This window comes from Setaria viridis, chromosome 4, assembly GCF_005286985.2.
Source record: "Setaria viridis chromosome 4, Setaria_viridis_v4.0, whole genome shotgun sequence".
In the NCBI taxonomy this organism is placed as follows: domain Eukaryota; kingdom Viridiplantae; phylum Streptophyta; class Magnoliopsida; order Poales; family Poaceae; genus Setaria; species Setaria viridis.
The window spans coordinates 23,493,591-23,510,443 of record NC_048266.2 but is presented as its reverse complement, the minus strand read 5'-3'; positions in this window follow the sequence as shown (position 1 = coordinate 23,510,443).

The window sequence follows — 16,853 nt, the reverse complement described above, 5'->3', positions numbered from 1 at the left end:
TGTGCGCCGGGAATGAGGTCGATCTGGTGCTCAATGCCACGAAGTGGTGGGAGTCCCGGTGGCAAATCTTTTGGAAAGACATCAGCGTACTCTTGCAAAATGTTAGCAACCGCAGGGGGTATATCCAAAGATGGTGCATCATCAAGTGAAACAAGCACACTAGAGCATAAAAGGGCATAGCATGGCAAAGGAGCATCGCGTAACGCATCAAAATCAGCACGTGTAGCAAGCAAAACAGGAGCATTCAACTTGATTTCAGAATTAACAGAGGTCGATGGTTCAAGTTGTTTAGCAGTTTTAGCAGCTCTAGCAAGATCATCTTTAAGAATTTGTTCAGGTGTCATTGGATTTATAATTATTTTCTGACCCTTAAACATGAAAGAATAGTGATTTGAATGACCCTGATGCAAGCTATCAGTATCATATTGCCAAGGTCGCCCAAGTAACAGAGAGCATGCTTCCATGGGAATAACATCACAATCGACAAAATCAGAATAAGCACCCATGGAGAAAGGAACATGGATCGATCAAGTAATTCTAATTTTCCCACCATCATTAAGCCATTGAATGTGATATGGATTTGGATGCTTACGAGTGGGTAAATACAACTTTTCAACCAGCACGGTACTCACCAAATTGTTGCAGCTGCCACTGTCGATGATGATGCGAATCGACCGCTCCTGCACAACACCCTTGGTATGGAAAAGAGTGTGTCGCTGATTCTTCTCGGGCGGAGCGACCTGTGTACTAAGAACACACTGCACAACAAGACTTTCATACCTATCGGCGTCGCTCGGGTTGACATGTACTTCCGCATTTGCTGCATGGTCAGTGGTGAGCGTAGCATGTTGAATATCTTCAGAATCACTAGCGGAAGAATACTCACCATCGTCACGAATGAGCAAGGTACGCTTGTTCGGACAGTCCCGAAACACATGGCCAAATCCTCTGTAACGATGGCACTGAATATCCCGTGTGCGGCCTATGGGATGGGCGGCGCTTGTGGAAGGGGCAGCGCTTGCAGGTTTGGCTATTCTCTCACGCGGTGTAGTGGTGGGCGTGGGTGGTGCAGGTAGAGCGGGTGCGGAGTTGGATGTCGAGCTTCTTCCTGCAAAAGAGTTAGAATATGTCTTCGAGCGGTGTCCCTGCACTTCACGTTCAACTTTGCAAGCATATTCAAATAATGCTGTCATATCTGTGTAGTCCTTATAATCAAGTATATCCTGAATTTCGCGGTTCAAACCACCACGAAAACGTGCCATAGCAGCATCATTTTCCTCCAATAACCCACAACGAATCATGCCTATTTGTAATTCCTGGAAATATTCCTCAACAGATTTGGAACCTTGCTGAAAACGCTGCATTTTATTGAGCAAATCTCGGGCATAATAAGAAGGCACAAATCTGTGGCGCATAGCAGCTTTTAATTGATCCCAAGTGGTTGGAATGGTATTGGGATGTTTCTGTTTATATTCACGCCACCAAATTAAAGCAAAATCAGTAAATTCACTAATAGCAGCTTTAACTTGAGAATTAGCAAGAATATCATAGCATGAAAATTTCTATTCAACTTCTAATTCCCAATCAAGATATGCAGCAGAATCATATTTGCCATTAAAAGGTGGAATTTTAAATTTAATCTTGGAAAAGGAATCATTACCGGGATGGCGTGGCACGCGGCGGGCACGGCCTCGGCGGTCGCCATCGTCCTGTTCCGAGTCACCACCATAACCCTGCTGCAACTCTGTGACTGTTGTGTGCAATGCATCAAGGCGTGCCACAACTGTGTCGAGTGTGGCCTTAGCGGCCGTCTATGCAAGGTCTAGCTGATCGCACCGCTCGGTCGTCGAGGAGATCATCGAGTCCAGCCGTTCATGAATCGTCTCAATGTCTGTGACAAGCCCTTTAACTTGTGCCCGTATGCCCTGCAGCTGGTTAGCCCCCGCGTCGACATCATCTGCCATGGTTAGCGCAAAGACAAGAACAAAATCGACGACAAAACAGGGGTGCAACGGCTCACAAGGCGCTCACACTAGTGTTGTTATCAAATTCTTATCCGTTCTTACCACGCACACAGGGGTGAACTGCAACCAACCGGTGGAACTCGTGAAAGATTGGAGGAGCGATTGCCTGGAGAAACAAAATCTGCTCGTCGTAGAACTATGTGGAGTTTTGGGAAGGCTGCACTCAAATGAAGGATTAGCACAATCAAACAATAATGCAAAGTTGAAATATAGTGCCAAACACGTAACAAGAGTTGCTGGTAACAAGGGAAATCGAAAGAACAGAGGTAAAGAAACGGCCAAGGTGGAGAGGGCGCACCTCTTTTGTTTTTCTGTTTAATTTTTTTTTCAGGGTGCCCCAAAACTGATAATATGAACACAGAGGATCTCAAACAGCAAATTGCGGCACACACTTTCTCTCTCTCTCTCTCTCTCTCTCTAGAGTAAGGCGAACCTCAGAAAAATGTACCAAGAAAGAGAGATACGGATATGAAAAGCTGGCACGGGGTGCGTGGGGAAGTGCGCGGTATGCGTGGGGGGGGGGTGCGGAGTTGCCCCGGAGGGTCGTGACCTAGGGGGGTTCACGGCGCGCGCAAGGGGAGTTTCCACTAAAACAAAACCGGATCACCTTCCTTCTCCCTGTTGGATTTTTTTTTGCTTCTTTCCTTTTTTTTTGCACTTTCCTTTTTTTTATTGCTTTCTATCTTTTTTTTTGGATAGGGGAGGGGGCGATCGGAGGGGTGGGATGGCGCGGCGTGGTTGTCACGAGGGGGGGCGGTGGGCGCGGCGTGGTAGGATTGGCGAGCAGCGGAACGGCGGCGAAAACTAGGGTTAGAAGAAAAATGAGAAACAAGAGATTAAACACAAGTAACCAGCAACAATTGAACAAGTAGGCACACAAATTCAACAAAGACACTTATTGAAAGAATGTGCGAGGCTAAACGGTTGCTGGGACAAGGATCTAACCTGAAAAAAATTTGTTTTGGTTTTTGTGGACTGTAGGAAGGGAAAACACTTGGTAAAACTCACCGATCAACCTGGAAAGCTGATACCACTTGATAGGGTCGGAGTGCCCGATCTTTCGGTGAGTGGAGATAAATTCGACTTGGTGGAAGTAGACCCTCATGATCCGACTACGACGAGCGAACCCGAAGCGCCAATGCAATCGCTGAACCAACTTCCTGTGGTTACCAACCTTGCCAGCGCAAGATCAGCCTGATCACGAAGATCGATTCCTGTCCGCAATCGAAGAACGAACAAGAAAAAGAGGCGAGCAATCTAAATATCACTCGAAGGTGGAGTTTTGAATCACACAAGGACAGCGCGTATTTGCGCATGTTCGAGAGTAGCTAAAGCTATATGTAAAACAAAACTCAAGTCGTAAACAAAAGGGACTCCGACTAAATAAAGGGGGCGCAGCCCCTGGAGTCCGGAGGAGGCGCCACGGCAGGAGGGGGGCGCGCGCGACCAGGGGAGGGCCGCGGCTCCCAACCCTAGGCGCCCCACCTAGGCTGCCCTGTTGGGCCATCTTCTTATTCCGCTGGGCCTTCGTTCCTTAACAGCATGATGAAGTTTAATTCTCTTGCACGGGCCCGAGTGATTGGCCCAACTGGATGATCAACTGTAGGCGCCTGAGGTGGAGGAGCAATTGGAGGCGCCTGAGGTGCTGCTGGTGTAGATGTACTCATGGTGTCCTCATCATATGGAGTAGCCCCCGAGCCTTAGGTTGAATCGTAGAATCAGGCTGAGGGTCAAAATCTTGAATCAGCCCCCGAGCCTTGGATTGATTGAATAATCAACCCGAGGGTCTTGAATCTTCACTCAGGTCATCATTCGAGTAGCCTTGCGGTGTCCAGCCCCCGTGCTTATGCGCCAGGTAAGTCGTTGGAGCCACGTCGAGTGGTTGTGCGGCGTCCAGCCCCCGAGCCTGGGAGCTAGCTGAGCCACTGGAGATATTAGGAGTACTGATTGGTGCTTAGCCCCCAAGTTCGGAAACTAGCCTGTGTCGTTGGAGGCATGCTTAGTGGGCGTCATGACGAGCGTCGTCGCCAAAGCTTGACCTGAAAGATAAAATGCGTACATTATGTAGCATATTTGTAGGATTTTGAAACTGCTGAAATTTATTCAGTGATCAGTATGAATGTTTTGTCATGCTCTTATTTCGGTCATATTCTTCCCGAGTAGTTAGCCTGTTACGATTAGGCCCTCAGTCTCTGGGTAGCCGTTGCCACTGCGTGTGTGAGATCGTTGTCTCGTATACGTGTATGGGCTTAGGCGTGACAGATGCGCCTGAGGCTTTCACGAGTTAAGGCGTGTTCTGCTCGAGAAGAGTAGTGACCTTAAGAGAAGATAAAAGTGAGAGGAGTCGCTGCTGCGACAAGAAAGAGACTGCATGATTGTGAGTCAAGCTCTTGTTTCAGTCATACTCTTCCCGAGTAGTTAGCCTGTTACGCTTAGGCTCTCAGTCTCTGGGTAGCCGTTGCCGCTGCGTGTGTGACATCGTTGTCTCGTATACACGTATGGGCTTAGGCGTGACAGATGCGCCTGAGGCTTTCACGAGTTAAGGCGTGTTCTGCTCGAGAAGAGTAGTGACCTTAAGAGAAGACAAAAGGGAAAATTCGTTGTTGCGATAAAAAGAGAGCGCGGTAGCGCGAAAGAGTTTGCTGCCCTCCGGCGAATAGAGCACGCGTTGCGCGCAAGAGTTTCTGGCGAGTAGAGCGCGTGTTGCGCGCAAACGGAAAATAAGCCGGAAAATAATTTAGAAAAGTGACTTAGCTTGATTCGTGGATGATTGTTGATGAAGCCGTGATAGTCGTTGATGAAGCCGTAACGGTTGTTGATGAAGTCGACTAATCGGAGGCAATTCTGACTAGTTGTCGGTGATGCAAAGTTTGCCCCGACTAATTTTTAGTTGAGACAAGTTGAAGTCGTCGACGAGCTACCCGTAGCTGATGGAGTGGTCGGCAAACTGATCGTGGTTGTCTTGATGTGGGCGAGGAGTAGTTCATTCCGTCTCGCCCGACCCAAGGTCCCGGGGTCGGACATGCCCGACCCTTTGAGGATGGAACTCCGCCTCGCCCGACCCTTGGTCCCAGGGTCGGATGCGCCTGACCCTTTGAGGGTGGAACTCCGCCTCGCCCGACCCTTGGTCCCAAGGTCGAATGCGCCCAACCCCTTGCCGTAAGGCTTCGAATCGCCCGACCCTCGGCTTAGAGGGTCGGACTTATCCAAGACCCCGAGACAAGGGTGCATTTTGAGTGTAGACCATGCTTGGCTGAAGTAGTCGGCGCGCCTACAACATAGTCGATGAAATCATTGGCGAGCCGCCCGTAGTCATCGACGAGCTTGCGATGTAGTCGGACTTTCGAGTTGTAGTCAAACTTAGAGTCGCTATCGGACTTCGAGTCGTAGTTGGACCCAGAGTCGCCGTCGGACTCCAAGTTGTAGTCGGACCCAGAGTCGCCGTCGGAGTTCGAGTTTGAATCGCGGTGAAACCCAAGGTCACCGTCAGAGTTGACGATCTGGTGCCGGAACGATCCGGTGCCGTCGCCGATGCAGAGCCAGGATCCAAAAACGAAGGTTGCACCCGCTTCAATAGCGAAGATGGGCTTGATGACGACCGTGCCATTGAGTTCGCGCTGAGAAACTCGACGAGTTCCCCTACCTGGCACGCCAGCTGTCGGTGTTTTAGACCGGCAACCGGCCTAAGGGGTACCCTAGGTGGTCTTTTGTGCGGTAAGGGTCGTCGAGAATCAAGGAATCAATGGTGACGCAAGGAACACGATTTAGACAGGTTTGGGCCGCTAGATCGCGTAATACCCTACGTCCTGTGTGTTGGTTTGTATTTGATGAACCGGAGTTGTTCTTGTGTGTCCTGGGCTTGGGTGTTGAGGTATGACCTGCCGAGCTAGGTACCCCTGCCCTCCTTTATATACTCCAGGGGGCAGAGTACTAGTCAGATTACAAGGAGGAGTCTTAGTAGGATTACATGGGATGAGTCCTAGTAGGATTACAGGGGAATCCTAGTAGGAGTCTGATTTCTTCCTTCCTTGCGGGTACTGGGGATGTATCCCCGACAAAGGTCGTCGGCATTAAGATTGAGAAGCTTGAGCGGCAGGGAAGACCCATATATGTGGAGTAAAGACATGCTCCAGAAGTACTCCGTCTGAGAACACACGAAGAGTAGTAGTAGTAGTAGTATCGTAGGAGCTGTATTTCTCTTAGTTTCTTTCCCTTACTTTTTATGCTCCTCTTTCTTATGTAATTTCGAAGGGACCGTACTCTTTTCCTCACGGGGGAAGCCCTCGAAGATCACATTGGTCCGAGGGGGTGTGAGGTTTTTAACGAGGCGGACACCCATGTAAACCCCTTGTGAGATATAAACAAGGTACCCCCAACAAAACAAAGGTGAACACCACCAAAGCAATCAACCCCTTCGTGAGACGAAGTAGCGTTGTCTTCGGTGCAGAGGTCGACCACAACCAATATAAGTAAAAGATGATCCCCCTATACGTGAGGGGTTGCGATGGGACATCTTCTACTTAGTCGCAAATGCAAAAGAAAATAGAAATGCTGAAGACCTAGAAAAAGGCATCGATGTACTCACACGAAGTGACCCACGATACCCGATGGGCCTAGAGAAAGGCATCGGTAAAAGAAAACAAAAGCCACGATGGGCTATGAGAACATTTGTTCCACGCTTATTCCCTTGCACCAAACACCTGAGGGGGAGAGTTTTGAAGTATAAAATGAAGGTCTTTAACGTAGATACGTCTTGCATAAAAAATGACAAAAAAAACATAAGATGCACAGCTCAAAATAAGATAGCAAATTACATCACTCACAAAGGCATACATCATCTCTATTGCATCAACTCAGTCCTCATTTATTACAAGTTCATAGGCCTTAGCCAATACATGAAGTACAACAACATCAACAATACATTCGGCCATAACTCGTAACTCTTCATCGAAAGGCATGCACCCCGCACCTGAAGGGGAAAAAGGGAATGTCAGAGTTCTATTTGAATGAAGCGTTTGCTGAATTCTCCACTTATTTGTTATCTACATCATCTAGGGACAAAGGCTTTCTATAAATATACTCGAGGGGGCCTATCACCCCCTCATCCAAGGGCTCAAGCTTCGGATCCAATAGCCCGGTATTGGCAGTACTAAAGGGATCCGAGGCTATCCTCTCTATGCGTTGCATGGTGCATGTAGCAGAGCGAAAACAAAGGGTGTTAGAATGCTTAACAGGGTCACTAGAGAATCAAGAGAAAAAAGATTTGGCCTTGGAGTTACGCTCTTCGTATTTATGAATCTTGTTAGACCAGAAATCGTCAAAGGAGATGTTGAGATGGCGAGCATGAAATTTTTCCCAAATGCCGAAAGATATGAAGTAGGTATCGTAATGTAGCATGATGGGAACCGCACCTTTAGTAACCTGCACAGGATCCGATGAGGGGACCTACGCAGGAACTAGCTTAAGTAGTTACATGCCATTGCACATAAATCATTTCAAAAGACACTCTCAACTCTTAAAAGACATCACACCTCCGGATGGGGCTCAACAATAGGAGAAGCTCCGCCTGAAGCGGTGGTGGCAGCAGCAGATGAAGGATCAACATCAGCAGGCTTTGGAACATCCTCCACGGGGGCACCTGGCATGGCAAACGGAGTTGATGGAGCCACGTTAGGGTTCATAACATCGGACGGCGGGGCTTCACGAACTTCGGGGACTCCTTGGACGTCGCATGATGAAGGCTCAGTAGCTGTGGCCACATCAGTGGACGGGGGCTCAGGAAGTGCAGTTGTTTTTTCAGGGTCATAAAGAGACTAGATCCAATTATCTTCAAGCCCTTCGGAGGATGAGGCACCAGCGTGTTCAGCATATTTCTTGAGAAGGTAGGTAGAAAATTCTGCTTGAAGGCGAGACTGCAGCTACAAAAACAAAAAGCAAAGGAATATAAGAGTATGACGAGCAATCAAGAAAACTAAATATATAAACGAGGCAAAGCAAACCTGGTCAGAAAGACGCTCAGACTCATCATGAGCAAGTTGGCCACCCCTCGTCTTGAAGAAATTCATCATAAAGTTCTTCGCAATATTTTTTGGAAGAATAGGCATGTACTCAAGTGAAAGCTCCGTGTCCGAAGGCCACACATACTTGTCGAGAATATGGACATCGTTCCTGCTTAGTGATTTCTTTAACGAAGGAGCATTTGAGGGGAACAAGGAACACACAAAATGAGCAAGGGCTCGGACACCGACAGCAACATTGAGTTCACCATACTTCTTCCCGCTCTTCCACAATAGTTCAGCGCAAACACTAACCCAATCATAAAAATTGAAGAATGGTGCAAGATCCAACACTGAACGAAGTGGGAGCCAAGTTAAAGAATTTGAGGGCTTGAATATGTCATCACGCGGACCCTCGGCACCCTTGACGTGAAAAGCACGGTACTTAGAGAAATCCTTTTGCGATTTCTCAAGATCACTAGTTCTCTCCAATAGATCCTTCGTCAAAGATTTGATGTTCTTCTTCTTAGCATCACAAGATGAAAGGGTGCGGCTGAGCTCCTCGCCTAGAGTGTTCATCCCATTTTGAGCTTTGGCGACTTCTTCATCAGATTTAACTTTACCAGCGGTTAGCTGCTCGTTGAGGGTTCTCTCCGAAGCCAACTGGGATTCCAACTCAGCAACGCGGGCTTGGAGCATGGCAACCTTGGTAGATGAAGTTGCTCCTTCCTTTTCTTTGGCAATCTTGCGAGAGATACATCAAGCAGCAATGAAACTCTTTAGAGAAAGATCCCCATAGGACTCAACCATCATTTCCGAATCAAGATTACCAAATCTGTCTTCCTCATGAGGGAAGCAAAAACTATCACCGGCCTCAGAAAGAAACTGCTGTTCATGACCACCACTCCAAAGGGTCAAGAAATCAATCATTTTACCACCAATAAGCTTAGCATCCTTTGGCGCACTGATATGAAGAGCGGCCACTTTTGGTTCCTCTGGGGTGACCAGGTAACCACTGCTGTTAGGCTCCTCTTCATCTTTAGAATCATTGCTTCCTGAGGCAGCCGCCGAAGGGCTTGCAGAATGATGAGTCCCCGAGGTAGATGACGAGGCAGATGAATTCGAAGAAGTAGCAGCATCTTTCTCCGCGTCACGAGGGCTAAGATCGACAAATTTGGATGGGGCGCGTTCCGTGGTCGGGGAGTCAATATTTAGTTCTTCTTCTTCCTCACTCTTCGGCTGAAGGGGGCTTAGCGGAACAAGGAGGGACTCTGTAGGAGACGTAGCCTTGGGGCTAACAGATCGCTTTTGAGGAGGCACTTGACGAAGAGGCAATGCGGGAATTGCAGGACTGACAGCACGAGGAGACTTTGGAGGTGCAACATCCTCACCACCACCAATATCCTTGAGCACAGCCTCTTCAACGCGAGCTTTCTTTGTAGCCCGGGGGGGCTTTGGAGCTAGGGTGGCGTCCCCTCTTTGTACGTTCCAAGCTTTGCGTCATCCCAGGCTTCTCTTGAGAGGACAAAGGAGCACTTTTACCAACGGCTGCGACCTTAGTAGCTTTCTTCACATCTTTCTACTCAATGTAAACAGAGTTTCTCTTCGACACCTCGCGAATGGGGGCTTTGACTTGAAAGAACAAAAAAATATGATTCCCTTAAGACCTCCCCCCCCATGTTTTTCAGTGCATCTTCATACTCCGAAGGTGACTCCGCACCAAGAATAAAATCTCTGCATTCTTCAATCTTGATAGGGTTCATCTCTGCAAGACGAAGCACAAGCAAAGTCAATGACGGGAAGGGGGATAAAAATTAGACGATAACGAAAAGGGATGCAGAGTCTTACACTCTTTCATGAGCTTGAAGCATTTCGACCAATTAGGATAAGGGATGGACCCTTCGGTATCACCCCGGCAAGAATCAGGAACTTCCCAGCCACGGCGAACGGGCCATACACTGAGCATGCAGTACTCCTCAATGATTTCACAAGTGTTGTACTTGCAGGAGAATAGACGAAGCATCGATATGACAGCATCACCCTAGGAACACAGCAGAAGATCAACCTTGTAGTCTTGTGTAGAGCATCGATCTTATCAGTGACAAGGTGATTAACCTCGCTGTTTCCTTCGGGCTCAACCTCGTGGTAGAGCTAGTGTTGATGCCAATCGATGGGCCACTTGTTGCGATACGCGGCCACAGGGGATACAACACCGGTGCGATACACGAAGTTGGGCAACCAAACTGAGCTTGTTTCTCAATCACTCCATCAGCACTGTCTTCCAACAAATACTTCGGTTGATGATGTACTTTATGAGCACCAGCAAAACCGGCAACCGAAGAGGTTTAGTGGTTTTGCAAATCCACATATACACCAACAGACGAACAAAGGCATTAGGAGTCAACTGATGAATGTATATGCAATACAGATGAAGGATGTCTGTAATGACAAGGTCCAGCACAAAACGAAGGCCAGCATATTAGAGATAACGAAAGATGATGACCTTGTTGTCTTCTGGTTTTGGAAAAACCTCGGAGCCTGGTGCACGGCCAACAATGACCATCTTGTTTTGCTTAAGCAGGTTGATGTCGTTCGGGCAAAGCCGGCTTCGACCAAAAACAATAGTCTTCAGCATTGCCTAGTCATCATCGTCGCCCGAAGGGTGCTTGCGGTTTGGAGCCATTTAAAAAACGATGAAGAAATCAACCAAATAGCCAAGAAAGAATTAGCCGAAGAAGTACCAAATTTGACAACGGGCTTAGGACCTCTGCTGGTGAAAGCAATAGTGGTAAAAGTAAATGACCGGGGCCCGCATGAGGGTATTTATAGGCATGGTGGAAGGAAACAGTCACAAGGGCAAAATATCTTAAAAGCCATTGAATAATGTCATTAAAAAGTAATTTTAAAATAAACAAGAAATAATAAATAAGGGGTAGTAAAGTAAAATCCTTAATGTGCCGATTTAGGGGAGTTCCGAAGGATGGTTGCACCATGTTTTTAGGGTCGTCAGTTCAGCCCATCAAGAGAGAAGATGGCCCTCGCTCACGAGGGGCTACTGTTGGGGAAACCACCTTCGGAATCCCCTTTGGAGGGAGAAGTCCTCTTGTCACTAACCATGACGGCTTGTTTGATTGTGGCAAACTTTGAGTGTAGGGAAGAGGACGATGGAGACAAAGGACCTTAGAAGTATGAAGGAGCCTTCAAGACACAACGGTGGTGGGATGGCCCTCAGGACTCCCTGGATGGAAGCTGCTGTGTTCGGCTCATTTTTGACACGGGTTATCCGAGAAGAGAGGAGCAAGGTGACCCGACAAAAAACCCTTCGACCTCTGAAGGAGCCAAGCACGCGTCGGAAGACCACGTTGGCCGCCAGGTGGGAGGAAGGAGCCGTACGAGGAGCCAGCTGGAAGAGTTCGTACGAAGGACATATTCCCCGTTGTACCCCAGAATATTCCTCGAATCTAGCTGTTGGGTAATAGTATTTTGTAACTGTACTTTGTGGTAGTTGATCTCCCTATAAATAGAGGTGCTACTATAACTGATGGGATGGACTGATCCGAAGTAAATGAAAGTTAATGTCACTTATTGATGTTCTTTGCGTCACATTTATTACACTCAGTTTGACTTGACTTCGAACCGCTAGAAGAACGTTAGGTTAGCCACTCGCCTACCTATTCCACCTAGAGGAGGCCTACCCCTTCAGAGGAAGGAGTCTTTGACTGTTATGACAGGACTGTTTTCCACCAACAATCATCACGATATTTCTCTATCTGTGATGTTTTCAATAAACATAAAAAACCATCATGGATTAAAGGATTTGTTGTACATGCTTCATTTTCCCATTCCAAATGGTGTATCATTATTGTTTATTTGAACATTTAAGAAATCACAAAGCAGTGCTTTGAGTTCATCTTATTTGTATTACCTTTCATGTTTATCTTATTTATTTTACCTTCCATGTTTATCTTATTTATTTTTAACTCTTTAATTTTCCGTGGGACTTGATAATTGCCATATAATGATGGGATTAAGAAACGAGCAGTTAGAAATTTAAGCACAGTGATATAGATGTATTTTCAGCTCCGCGGCAACGCCATAGATTATTACATGTAATTATGTGATAAACTACAACTCTAGCCTCTTAAAATATTTTCTATGAAATCTGTACGTAAATTGCCGATGTAATAATCAAGAAATTATTAAAATCATTGTTCATGTGTTCGCTCTTTTTAATCCTTTCGTGTCTACTTTGCAGGGCGCGGACCGTACCTTCCTAGTTGATACGGTCACTGCTGGGGAAAGCACTTTCAGTATCGGATTCAAACCGGTTCAAATAACTAAAAAAACCGGTGGGGAGACCAACTGGTACAGAATTGGCTGCCACGTCACGTGTGGCCGAGGCTAATTTAGTACCAGTTGGTCTCCCCAACGATACTAAATTATTTTTTCTTTTTTGTTTCTTTTCTCATTTTCTTTTCTATTTCTTTATTCTATATTAGTATTTTATATTTGTTTCCTTCACGTATACTAGTTCTAATACGGAATATATATAAAGTTGTGTTTGATCTATAATATTACATTTGAGATAATATTATACATAGACGTATTGTGCATACACATATATGAATAATATTACATTGCATCAACTCTCCAAGTTCAACATTTTGGATCAACTATTCTCAACTCGACTCCTGACAGTGATGCAGATTTGATCCATCATTATGGAACTCTCCCGCTGGATTTATTACCTCGTCTAGAAGAAATCCACTGAGTTATTCTTGAATTGCCCTCATTTTTTCCGTCTCGCTACTAGCCCAGTTAACGAATCGATCATTTACTCCACCATCAATGCTCGAGCCAGATTTGCTAAATAAGAAAAAATAATAGGTACGATAATTACTGCAAGCGTACATGCATAATTAATTTTACTCGATAATCTATCCAATTAAGAAGAGTTATCAGAGGTATTTTTAACTTTTAGCATTACTACTACCTTATCTAAAATTTTCTAAACGAACACTCTTTTTACATATGATGGAGATGCCTTAAAAGGATATTATCGATCATCCATTCTTATTCAAATTATCAGCAACATACTGTTGATGTCGAATTTTGACACGTAATTTGAATCGGCGTCAAGGGAGGAAAAGACTGGCCGATGCGGCAAGCTAAAAGCTACAGTTGGGAATAGGCAGATTGAAGCTACAGTGCTTTGGCCGATTGACAAACGGGGTCGGTAAGGGTAGGCCGATTGGGAGCTAGAGCGGCTTGGCCAGTATGGGCCTAAAGTGGGTCGGAGAAAAGATTAGCTAAAGAAGGAGATTGACCCGTGGGATATGATAACCAACTCCAATACGAGTTGTGTTTGTAAATATTTATTATCATTTAAAATTAGAGATAGATCCTAGTTGGTTCGGAAATCAGTTGTAACACGCTATAAATAGCCATCTCTAGAGGTTTGTAAAAAAGAACACATCAATCAATACAACCAATCTACTTTTTCCTCGTAATCAGCGACTTTGCCAAAATACTTTTTCTTTCACGAGTTTGTACGGGTTGGCAGGGCTGCATCGACACGATCTTTGCCGATTCTGTAAGTTCCACTTACCAAGTAATATCTAAGCTTTAACTTCGAGCGCATCGCTGTTGTTTCGTTTAGATTTATTCACCAGTTATCGATATTAACTAGAATCGTAGGTTCTACCTGTTATTTTAGTTTCTATCACCAGTTATCCAGCTTGAGATACGAACTGTCGGCTTTTATTGCTTTCTTTCTTTGTTATCATATAGCCGATTAGATCTATCCCAAGTGTTGTTTTTCTAGCGTTGTTTAGTTTGCTCTAGTAGCTTTTCTTTACAATCGCTACGCGGTATCGGCTGTTTTATAGCTGGTTACCTCTACCGTGAATCGGCCGATTCACCGGCACGCTATTGAAGACAGATCAGAACTCTAGCCGATCGGAACCCCTGGAATTTAATACTTTTATTTCCTTGTCAATCAACAGGTCAGATTGACTGGCACGCCACGCGAACCGCACCAGGGCAATAACCCAAAAAGGATTTAAGCAGATTCTCCCAGGTCGTGTGTTCAACGCTAAGGATCATCAGCCGATTTTTAGCACCAACACACTTTTGGCACGCCTAGTGGGACCAAACAACATCCAACATGTCGAAGGATGCCAAGGTCTCTGAAGACAACGTCATCAAAATTACTGAAGCAAATCTTAAGGACGACCAGAAGGAAGAAGTGGCAAGACATCTAGAAGAATACAGAAAAACATGCTTGCAATCCTTTAGTCGTACCAGAAGCGGAGAGACCGTCAAGAAAGCTCCTCTTCCAACTCCCCATCAAATCACCATCGTTGAAGACTCGGGGAAGATGTCTGACATGATTCAATAGTCTGTTTACCAGGCTATGATCGACCAATCCACAGTAATGACCAACACGGTATACAACGCCGTCATCAGCTCTTTGGTCCGTGGAGTAGCTCAGGGGCATCAGGGACCAGCTTACGCCCCGCCAATCATAGCTCCAATCCGAGGCTTCTTAGCAGTACCGAACGCGTCTCACTCGGCTCCTCAACCGATACCGATGCAACATGGAGGGTACAACGCTTCAATACCCCTAGGGTACAATGGCGCGCCAGGCTACCAACCGCAAGCGCTGTCTCAGCCTGCTCAAATTTCCTCCGTGCAATCGCTGCCCTCAAACTCAGTGCCTTGGGGGGCACCAGCAATGACGGCTGGGCTGGATCAGTCAACCAGTTACGGGAACTCTCCAGTCCAAGTATCATTCCAATCGGCCATCCGGCCAACGGTCCCAAAATATCAGCCATCTACGCTTGAAATCGGTAGGGGGGCAGACACTGCAGAAACACTCAGGGGTGTAACGCCGACGACACTATATGACGGAGCAGTAGATTCCCTACGCCATCAACCATCGGCTTCCCAGCTGACTACACAACCACAAAATCTGCAGCACGCTCTGATCCACCACCCAGCCATGGCGCCGCCGGTCCAGCAGCATGTACCGGTTTCTCAACCAGTCATACATTAGGAGCAGATGGATTGGACCGCAAGGATAGCAGAAGTAATTCAAGATCAGTTCGGGTTGAAACCAAAGGTGCAAACCTATACGTACAAGACACCATACCCGCCTGCCTACGACCTGTTGCCGTTTCCCCATCGGATAAGGTTCCCGATTTCACCAAATTCTCGGGACTGGATGACACATCAATTGTAGAGCACGTAAATAGATTCATTATCCAGTGCGGGGAAGCTACTACGCAAGATGCTCTGCGAGTACGATTATTCTCGTCATCCCTATCCAGATCGGTCTTCTAGTGGTTCACTACGATGCCGCCCAATTCCATCGTTACTTGGGCCGATTTGGAGAAGCAGTTCCATAAGTCCTTCTACGCGGGAGTCCATGAGATGAAGCTCTCAGATCTGACCAACCTCAGGCAGAGGAGCGACGAACCAGTGACCAGTTACGTATAGAGGTTTAGAGAGATCAGGAACAAGTGCTACACCCTGGTCCTGACTGACGCTCAGCTAGCCGATATCGCCTTCCAAGGTCTCCTGCCACACATCAAAGAGAAGTACGCCTCCCAGGAGTTCAAAAGCATCAGCCAGATCATCCACCATTTGTCTGGCCAAGAGGTGCGCCCTTTCGACCAACGAAGGAATTTTCAGAAAAAGGTGGCATACCTGGAGGGGTCTGAATCGGAGGAAGAGGCCGAAATCGGCCTAGCAGAGTGGGTAAAAGGAAAAAAACTGATATCGTGCCCATTTGGAAAGAAAGAACTAGAAGCATTCGGCTTTGACACGTCAAAGGCTGACAAAATCTTCGATTTGCTTCTCCAAGAAGGGCAGATCAAGCTTTCGCCTTATCACTCGATTCCATCGGCCGAACAGCTCAAAAAGATAGAATATTGCAAATGGCATAATGCCACATCCCACGACACGAATGAATGCAAGATCTTCCGACAGCAGATACAATCGGCCATTGAATAAGGGAGACTCAAGTTCGAAGTTCCAACAAAGCCAGTAAAACCAATGAAGATCGATCAGCATCCTTTCCCCGCCAACATGGTTGATGCAGGAGGAAACGCACTCAAAACCAAGGTGCTGACGTCAGAATCAGCCAGGAGAAGTGGCACTGTGGACTCTAGAAATCAAGCCACGGTCGAGGATGTTAAAGGAAAAGGACGGATCAAAGACGAGGGCAAAAAATCGGAGAGGTCACGTAGACCTATCACCTCCCAAGACTATGGCAGCAAGTATCAGCAGTATCAGCGGCAGCAAGAAAGTTCGAGATGCCACGAAGAGATGATGCGCCGACACGAAGATCACTGGCGGTGCCCGCTCTTCATCCACTGCTGGGAAAACAACCTTAGGTTACCATCGGCCGATAATTGCCCCGAGTGCAATGGTCAGTATTGTAGCGGTCGCCCGTTCAAGAGGTCACACTCCAGGGATCGCGGATTAGAGCCGATCAGCAGATACAGGCGTGAACAAGAAGATCGGCGCATTTCAGTGTGTGATCGGCTAGAGGGCAGAGTTGACCAGCGCGATCGACTGGGGGGCAGGACCAGTGCACACGATCGGCTGGAGAAGATGGCCGATGCTAGAGTCTCGGACGAAAACCCCCTAGGACGAGAGCCAGACTGGGAACATGCAAAACCGACGGGTAAACCAGTGAACCCCAGATGGTGCCCGGACGGTTTTGACTAAGTCTCAGAAATGAAGAGCCCAGCGTTTGCGCCAATGGGAACAACAGGAAGAAGAACAGAGGTAGATGATAGATAATAAGGAGGGCAGGTCTCAAGTC